A 9,553-nucleotide genomic window follows, 5' to 3' on the forward strand; every position below is an offset into this window, starting at 1 on the left:
CTCTGGGGGGCCTGGGGGCCGGCGGGGGTGAAAGCACAGCCTGCGGCAGGCGCACACCTGCTGGCCTCCAGTCACTGACACACCACTCAAAGGCCCCCGGCTCCAGCTTCAGAGCACAGGAAACTAAAAAAGGGATAAAATGAACCCCTGTGTCTGCAGAACTTGTTTTGGGGATACATGACCACTTCTGCTCCATCAGCCAAAATGTCCTCCCTTTTGTATTTTAAAATAACCCACTCACAAAAATGTTGGTTATTTTAATTATGGGAGAAACGCATTGATAATTAATACACTCCTAACTGAAAATGAACGTTCCCGATAAAAGCAAAAGCCAGCTCCAAGCCCTCCCTCCACCCTAGCTCCCCCACCCCCACCCATTCGCTGCTGCTGTTACGGGTTTCAGGGTTATGGTCGCAGATATTTTTCTGTGCATTTGCATATGGATAGAAATTGAACTCTGAAGTGCATGATTTTCTTTATTTTTTTTGCATTAACTATATCATCCCGTACGTTTCCTTTCTGCGCAGCTCGTTTTTCTTCACCCAGGAATCTGCTTGGAAATGATAAAGATCGACGCCATTCCTTATAACAACACGGTGGCTCCCCGGAGCCGTGCACACCGGAGTTTATTTAACCGCCTCCCCGCTGCCACGAAAGCTCTCAGTCCTCAGCCCGTGGGGACGGGGAGTGGAGGCAGGTGTGAGTAATTGCTAATGTCTGGATTTGGGGAGTGGGCTCCCAAGCGTTTATGGCATTATTACAGATGAATATATGAATGCATACATTAGCATAAAACAGGGACATGCCCCGACCAGTGATGAGAAAGTGTTTATGAACAAAAGATCATGATGAATCTAGGCCTGCACAAAACACCAGGGTCCATTAGGGGACAATGGGGCTGGCTCTTTCATGCCTTTTAAGAGCTGTTTAATATTCTGGGGGATGCACGCACCACGGCTGATCGGACTCTCCTGTCGAAAATCCCAGCCGTGTTTGCATTGGTGTGTGTGTGTGTGTGTGTGTGTGTGTTCATATATGTGTGTGTGTCTGTGTGTAGGTGTGCGCGCGCGTGCACGCGTGCACATACACAATAGCTTTGGTCCAAGTCCCCGTCGTTGGGGTGGCCGACAGGTTCATGGGTGCTTGTTATATTAGATGAGAAAATAAACAAACATGAATACATAAAATGCAAGTGTTCCTGGCGTAGATAAATGAGGGCAGATCACGAACCAAGGTTTTAATTAATGTGATCCCGCTCCACTGCAGCCCGCGCAGAAGAACCTCCGTGGGTCCCGTTTTGTGTTGTGTTGTTTTGTTTTGTTGTGAATGACCCGGCAGGGAGCACTGCTGCGGCGAAATCTGTAAACACGGTTCCTTCCCCACTAGTTCTCGGAGGTGGGGTTGCTGGGCTAAACAGTTTGGAAAGTTTATTTTCACCGAGTGGTCTTTCTCAAATGCCATTTTGACCTTATCACTGTTTTGCTTTAAATCCTCCATCTGACTTCCCGGAGCTTCTGGGACGTGGTCCAAGAGCCGGAGCCTGGCACGTACGACCCTTTAGGGTCTGGCTGGAAGCTCCCCAGCCTCGTGCCCTCTCTCTCGCCCCGTTGCCCCTGGGCTTGCTGCACCCCACAAGCTACCTGCCCCTCTCTGTGCCTTTCTCCTCGGTCTTCAAGACCAAATGTATTCAAACGTCCAGCAAAGCGTGGTCCCCCGAATTGTATTGCCTCATTGATGGGTCTTCCTGGTCCCAGAGAGTGTTTTGCATTTTTCTAGGATTCAGGAAACTGGCTACATGTTAATCAGCCCCTCTCCTTTGTCCCTGTCCAGAGCCGCCGGCCCCTGCCTTGCCTGAATCTGACGTCCCGTCACTGAAAACCGCCTCATATTGTTCCCGGCCGCTGGGCAGTGCCGGAGGTCGGAGCTGTGTGCTCTGCGGCACGGTGAGTGCTCAGAATACCGTCGAACTGCACACACACGCCTGGGGGTTGCCCAGCTTGGCACCCCTACTGCCCCACACTGCCCGGTCCTGCCTGGCACCCACAGGTGTGCAGTGCCCCAGAACCTGGGCTCCACAGCTCGAGGGTAGTAGCAGCTCATGTTGTGAGCGCGGGTGGCAGGTTTCCGAGGCATAATTACAGCCTGGAAATGGTTGATTACATCTTTTGTGGCCTGCTCCTCCCCCGAGGGAAATGGGACTGGTCCCGGGACATGAGAAACCTCCTAGCATGTGACAACAGGGCCACCAGCTGGGGTGTTGGTGGCAGCTCTGGGGAGAGGACACGGGTGAGAGTGGTGCTTGTACCTTAGTGACAGTGGAATGTTCTAGAAAGAACACAGGCTTTGGCGTGGAGGGCTAGGATGCCAAGTGCACGTCACCCTTGGGGTAGAGGATTTACCCGCCCTTGGCGGGGGAAACAAAGGGCACCAGCATGATCAAGGTTTTGGTCCCTTTTGTTTCCCTGGGGTCGGGAGAGTAGAAAACACCCTGAGAAGCAGGCCGTCTTGAACACAAACCCAGCTACTGAACAGATGTAGGGCTGCATGTCTTTTTTAATCATTGAGAGGTTCTGTGCCTCAGTTTCCCGATATTTAAAACATTAATCAACATCTCCCACGGGCTCCAAGAGAAAACAACACAAATGATTGACCCGGCCCGGTGGCCAGCACGCCTTCCCCAGCAAAAAGCAGCAGCCCTGTCCGTCCAGTCCCCTCCTGAACGCTGCACCCCGTCCCGAGACAGGCAGCCCCTTTCAGAGCCCCTCGGAGGAGACAAAAAGGCCCAGAGACAATGTGAGCGGGGAGGAGAGCCCGCAGCCCCAGGGCAGACCCCCTACCCCGGGGAGACACGGCCTTTCCCCTGCACCCGGGGGCCAGGGAGGGGCTGCCCTGCTGGCTCTAACTGGGTTCTCCTGAAAAGTTTGGTGATAGTTCCTTTTTATTTTTTTTATAAATCTGTATAAAATGTCAGACTGCTCTTCAGGCAGATTTTTCAGGCTCGTATTTTATAGACTTTGGCAGGGGCGGCTCGGAAGGAACAGTGGTTACAGTCTCCAGAGGTTCATAATTCCTGGAAGAACTTCTGGCTCAGCCTGACTTCTCCTAAATTTCACAGAAAACGCTCCTGGGCCGGGCCCAGCCTGAAGGAGGTTTTTGTGCCTGGGCGCAGCCTGCCTTGGTGGGAGCATGACTTTTATGTTGCCTTTTTCACAGAAGTGAACTTCCTCGGCCATCGAGCACAAAGACTCCTCTCTCTGAATTTTGGGTTTGTTTACTCTAAGCGAGGCTCAGTCAGACATGTCCTCCCCTCTTCCCCCCCGCGCCCCCACCGCCCCGCCTGTTTCTCTGCGGCAAATGCAGCTGCCCCTGTCTCTGCAGCCTCAGCCTCACGCCCTGGCGAGGGAGGGGGGCTCTGTGCCTGCAGTATAGGGAGCTATTGCGACCTGGGCCTGGGACAGCCCCCTCCTCAGCAGGAGCCCCCCCCCCCCCCAGCCAGCCTGCCATCATAGGGTTGAGGGTTTTAGGACCCCAGGCCTCTGGCTGGTGAGGGACGCGGGTGGGTGACTTTGCACATCCACACCAAGCATATTCTGAGCCCTTTTCCGAGCCACCGGCTCCCCCCACCAGAAACCTTCCTTTGCACGGTCTCTTCTGTGCGTGACTTCTTCCGAAGCGGCCATGAAATGCCGCAGAGGCTGCAACACACGTGTAAATACCACTTTGCCAAACATGTTCACAACACCAGTCACTTTCATAGATTTAAACAACAGCAACGACGCAAAACAACCGAACGGGGCTCTGAGAGACAAATGGTCTCGCCAGCAGCACCTAGGGGGGTGGCCCGCAGTCTGTCTGTCTGTCTGCGGGGAGCCAGCCTGCGCTCTCCACCTGCGACACGATGCTGCCTCCCCACGGTGGGTCTGAGCAGCAGTTGGGACCCCGTGGCTGACAGACAGACAGTGCCCTGGCAGACTGGGCTGTCAGGAGCGGGACAATTCAGGCGGCAGTGACAAGGGGCTCTGTCCCTGCGTCCCTGGTGCCTCCAACCTCCTCAAATCTTTCTACCCCTTCAGGTGCATCTGTGACCCCAAGGATGAGCTAGGGCAGCTTGGTCATTTCAGGGACAAGGAACCGAGGCAGCGCCCTTAAGCCAGCCTGTTTTACCGCGCACCCCCCCCCCACACCCACACACACACGCTGAGTGCTTGCAGTAGGAACAAAGACAAGAAAACTCCTTTAGAAACTGCAGAACAGAGCCTCGTCTAGCGGGGGTCCCCTGATAAAGGCCCCATCCACCCGGAGTTCCTGGGAACAGAGTCCCCATGAATGGGCATGGAGAGCCAGCCTCAGACTGCAGAGTTGGCCTCATTCATCAACATGCAGGCTCCTCGGCCCCAGCCCCGGGTGAGGGGCTTTCAGGAGTCCCCAGAGCACCCAAGTCACGGTCCAGCAGCGGCCGGATTGGTGGCTGCGGCCCAGCCTTTAGGAAAGGGCCCTGCTTTTCCCATGACCGGCCAGCCCCTCAACTCAGCAGATCCCCCCTCCTACTACTTGCCCCTCTGGAAGGCTGCCCCCCACCCTCTACACCAGCCTGTTGCCCCTGAGAGGACGCAGGGCAGCCTTTGAGAGCCTGGGAGCCAGGGTGGGCCCTGGGCCTCTCCAGGTGGCCTGGCCCTTGAGATGGGGAATTGGCTGCAGAACAGCCCCTCACCGCCCCCCACTGGCCCCGAGCACTCACCCCCTTTCTCTGCTCCTCTCCCTCACTGCCTCATTGTGACAGAAGCGCTCCACCAGCCAGCGGTGCCTTTGCCATGCAGCTCAGGGCAAGGTACGGGGGACAGTGTGCATCCTCGCTCTGACCCCAGCCTGCCTCCTCTGCAGCCAGCCCCTCTCGCTCGCTCGGGACTTAGCTCTGTAGGAGCTGCTCTAAGGCCTAGACGTGCGGGCTGCCAGCCCGGGCAGGGAGCCGCGCTGCAGCCTTCCGGCCAAGTACCGGCCTGCCTCTCTCTGCTCGATGCCTCCAGTAACAGGGAGCTCCCTCTCTCCCGGAGCAGCCCGCTCAGGGCTCACACACGGCGCGGCTTTGCTTTGCCGAGCCCTCCCCTGCTTTCTGCATCTGCCTCCGTGGCTCGCGCAGCCCCCTCACCCCCTCTGCCCTCCGCTCTCTGCAGGCAGCCAGCTCCCTCTGGGTCCGCTCCTTCCCGTGCGGTGGAGCAAGCCCCCCATCAAGGGTCAGCTCTGGGGTCCCCGTCCCAGTCCCAATTACAGCCGTCTACACCTGTCCCGCCTGTCCCGCGCCTCTGCCCCTGCAGTTTGGGAGCTGGGACGGGGCCCTTTGCCCTGCTGTTCTGCAGGGAGCCCAGGGGAGGGCGCGGGTCTCCCCTCCCGTGTCCAGCTGCTGGATCTCCCTGTTGAGCGGCTCCAGAGCCCTCTCAGCTTTTTATGGCCCCTTTGCTAGTTGCCAGGGAGAAAGCTCTCTATGCAAACCCTGTCTTTTCCGCAAGAGCCGCCAGGCGGGCGGCCCTGGTCCGGCCGCCGACGCTCGGCGCGGCGAGCGCTGCGGGACCCGCAGGCAGCCGCTGCAGGGCTGGGGGCCTCCCGCCAGATTCAGGCAGACCGGGCTTGACTCCCAATCCCCATCTGTGACCGCAGCAATTCCCTTCACCGTTTTGAGCCTCCATTTTTCCTCTGAAAAGGATATGAGAGGGGCTGCCACGGGCTTGAAGTGAGACTAAAGGAGATCAGAGTAGCCTAGCTCACATCAGAAACTTCCTGACGGCCAGTGCAGTAGACAAGGGGACCCAGGGAGGGAGGCACACATGGAAGGAGCGTCACCTGAGAGAAACCGGTCTGGCCTTCTCCAGACTTGCACCAGATGCAGAGGGGACCCTCTCCATGGCAGAGGGACCCCTCTGCCGGCTTAACCGCGTACACCAAGCCAGTTAAACGCAGCTAGAGGAGGCCCTAGGCCTCTGAGCTCACAGTAGATGCAGTATATGGTAAAAATGACATGTAAGCCCACATCTGTATTGAATAAAGCAAGAATTTGCATTGTATGTGCAGCCTAAGGGGCCCGGGGGGCTGTGGCATAAGACACATCTTTCCTTGCGGCTGCCTGGCTTCCTAGAAGGGCCAGGGTAGACGGGGTGTCTGAGGAAGAGAAGCCTGAATGTCCAGGCATCCACAGACTGTGGGAACCAGGCTCCCATCCATGCCCTTTCCCCCCAAGCCACCAGAGTGCACCTACCTTCCCCGGGCCCAGACCTGAGTAGGAAAGACTGGGAAGCTGGACACGGAGCTGGATGCTGGCTGCTTCCTGTCCTCGAAGCTCAGTCTGATGGGGAAAGAGAACAGGGAGTGAGTCACTGTAAATCAAGTGATCAAGGGGATGATGGCAGTTGAGATTTATGGAGCCCGATGTAGGGGCCAAGCTCTGAGCTGGGCTGTCGGCGTCGGACTCTCCCCCGGCAGAAACTCTGAGCACCGGCTTCAGGATCCCCATTAGATTGATGAGGAAACCGAGGCAGGGAAAAGCGAAGTCCCCTACTCACCGTCTCTCAGCTGGTGTGCGGCCAAGCCAGGATAGAACCCAGGTCTGTCCGAGGCTCCCACCACACCCTGCAGCTGAACAGCTCAGCGAGGCTGTGCTGAGTGCTGGGGGGACGTGGGTGGGCAGGGATGGATTGATTAGTTATAAGCACCTCCCAGCGGTGCTTGAGATCCCCAGCTCCTCTGTGGCCCAATCCGTTTGAAGGGCAGATTCAAAATTAGGTGGTAGCACCTATGGGCAGAGGCTTATAAGGATGGCGTTATTACCCTGACGTGGGGAGGGCCCTCCCTCCCACCTCCAAGCAGATTGCAGATGGAGATGGGGAGGGCTGGGGCTTGTTTGTGTGGACAGTGAGCGAGGACAGAGCTGCTTCCTGGGGAGGGCTGGCTTTGGAGGGGATGAGGGCTGGATGGCTGACGCAGGCAGTCCCTCACCACAGGAAAGTGCCCCCACTAGACCCACTCCTGGGGGGAGGTCCCCCAGCCCCTTCTCCGACGCAGACAGCCACTCTGAGCCTCTGCACCTCAGTTTCCCTACCTGTGCAAGAGAGATGGAAACTACGTCATGGCAAGGAAGCCCCTGCTCTCACGCCCTCTCTCCAGCCCCCTACCTCTGCTATGGTCTCCAGACACCTGTCTGCTTGCCAGAGCAATATTCAACAGTTTCAGTGCGGCGAGCGGGCGGGGCGGGCGGGAGGGGGCCTGCGCACGGAGGTGGGGGCGGGTAGGCTGCTGCATCAGGCAGGCTTGGGCCGGCTAAGATTTGTGCCAACTCACGGTGCAGTGGAAGCAGACGTTCTGAACTCTCCAGACTCCAGCCGAGAGTCTGTGGCGCCCCCAAGTGCCACCAGGGGGCTGCCTGGGCCACATTATCGGCCAGGAAATTGAGGAGGGGGAGGCGGTCAGTAGGGACTGGCGGTTTTACTTTAGGGGTGGCGCTTTAAACTGCATCAGAAGTGTGATGGGGCCAACCTTTCCCGGGCTGGGGGCCCCAGGAGGGGTGGCCCGCCCTGCCTGGGGTGGCGCCAGCGCGCCCCTCCCTCGCAGAGCTGTGCTGCAATGCAGCAGGCTGCCAGAGGGCCGGGGAGCTGTCCCGGGCCGCTTTCCCGAAGTGGGAAGTGAGGGACGCTGGAGCGGGGCGTCCAGGAAACTGAGGGCGCAGAGGGTCTAGCAGCGGCAGAAGGGCCAGAAAGAGGGAGAGGTGGAGGGTGTGGTGGTCCCGGGGGCCGGGGGAGCCTGAAGTGGACCCCGGGGTCTGGTGTGAGTCATTTTGCAGTGACACCACTGGTAGGAGAGAGGGAAGGGGGCTGAGAGATGGGGAAGAGAGGGGCTGAGGACAGCCAGGGCCCCTGGGCACACATTTTAAGGCAAAAGCACCGACGCTTGTCCTCCCCAAAAAGCAAAATAAATGAAAAAGCACAAAAACAAAAAAGCATCGGAAAGCTCTGCAGCTGACTTCTCCCCAGCCAGGCTGTGCAGAACTCGGGGAAGGAAGAACCAGGTAGCCAGCTCTGCCCTGGGGGAGGGAGGTGCTGTCAGGCCCTGTTAGAGCCAAAGAAAAGGAACAGGGGCCAGGGCAGGGCTGGAGGCCCTGTGGGAGGGTGGCTGGAAGGTCTGGGGAGAGCATGGGGGAGGGGGGTGGTCTAAGAGAGGCAGAGAGACGTGGGGATGCAGGAGGCCCTGGGATGGAGAGAGGCGCTGGGGAGGTGGATGGAAGCCCACAGGAAGGTCTGCAGTGGGGAGGAGGGGCCTGGGGGAAGCAAGTGGGCGTTTGGCCCTGTAGCCCCAGCTCCCAGTTCTCACAGTCTGCTCCCCCAGGCCTGGACCCCCTCGCGTCCCCTCTGCACTCTGTGACTCAGCTCCCTGTTTTCCGCCCGGGGTTCAGCTGAGACCCTGGGCCCCTCTCTAATGACCTTGTGTCCTCCACTTATTTTCACTTGTTGATTTTCAAACCCTCTAATTAGGAGACATGTCAAACAGCACGGACGGAGGCACTTTCACGTTGCTGTCACCCAGCTGTGGTCGCTATGGCCTCTCGGTCCATCCGGACCTCCCACTGTCCTTCCCCCGCCCGCCCCTCACCAACTGTCCTGAAGCCAATTCCACATCGTTATCTCTGAGGACTTTTCAGTATGTATCTCTAAAAAAGAGAACTCTTCCGCTTTACAAACATAACCAATGTCATCATCACGGTTCAGAAATGAACAGCATTTCCTCAGTGTCCGCCCGGCATTTATGCCGCTTTCCAATATCCCCCATAAACTTCTTTTACAGTCGGTCACAGCCTGTCCTGCACGCCCCGGGGGCCCTGGGCTCGCAGAAGCGAAGTGCAGCTGTAGATTCAAGGGCCTACAGCTGGACTCCCCTCGCCCCAGGGAGTAACCCAACCTCAGCGAGTTTCAGTTTTCTCATGGAAAACAAGACAAGTTCTGGGTCTCTCCCAGGGTCACTGAGCGCAATGGAGATAATGCACGTGAAACCCCTCAGCCCTGTGTCTAATGCATACCAGACGCTCAGCAAGCAGGCGGGGCTAGAACTAATCCTTCTCCCATGGAAACCTCTAAAGGGGCCTTGGGTGGGGTAGGCAAACAGCTGGCTGCCGTCCACCAGGCAGTCCACCCCCTGAGTGGGTAAGACATCCCAACATGGTCCCCGGGCTGGGACCTCTCGCTTAGCTGGCTCACAGCCCAGCTTCCCCGCTAGCAGACAGCAGTTGCTGCATCCCAGGTCCACCCCCCCCCCCCCCCCCCCACTCCGGGACCCCACCGTGGGAAGTCCAGGCGGGACCACTACCCCAAACTGCAGTGTTTACAGGCCAGCCCTGGGCACCACGGGGGGCAGCACACTGCTGAAAAAGGGCAGATAATTTCTAAAAAGTGTTTCTCTGTCACGCAGGACATCCCCGCTTTGTCCCTGCACACATCGCGGCCCGATGCCATAAGCGGAGGGAAGGAACGCTTAATGGTCATTCGCTCAGGCCAGGCACCATCTGTCCGTCCTCTCT

At 58.0% G+C, this 9,553-nt stretch overlaps 1 non-coding gene across 1 annotated transcript; it reads left to right on the forward strand.

Moving 5' to 3' along the window:
• The first annotated feature begins 807 nt into the window (after positions 1-807).
• LOC139001485 (small nucleolar RNA SNORD112) lies at positions 808-884 on the forward strand. Its single transcript, XR_011470052.1, has one exon. It is a non-coding gene; the product is annotated as a small nucleolar RNA SNORD112 (small nucleolar RNA).
• Positions 885-9,553: the final 8,669 nt, after the last annotated feature.

This window comes from Myotis yumanensis, unplaced genomic scaffold, assembly GCF_028538775.1.
Source record: "Myotis yumanensis isolate MYYU_CA2020_CCGP unplaced genomic scaffold, mMyoYum1.0.hap1 SCAF_1, whole genome shotgun sequence".
Taxonomy (NCBI): Eukaryota; Metazoa; Chordata; class Mammalia; order Chiroptera; family Vespertilionidae; genus Myotis; species Myotis yumanensis.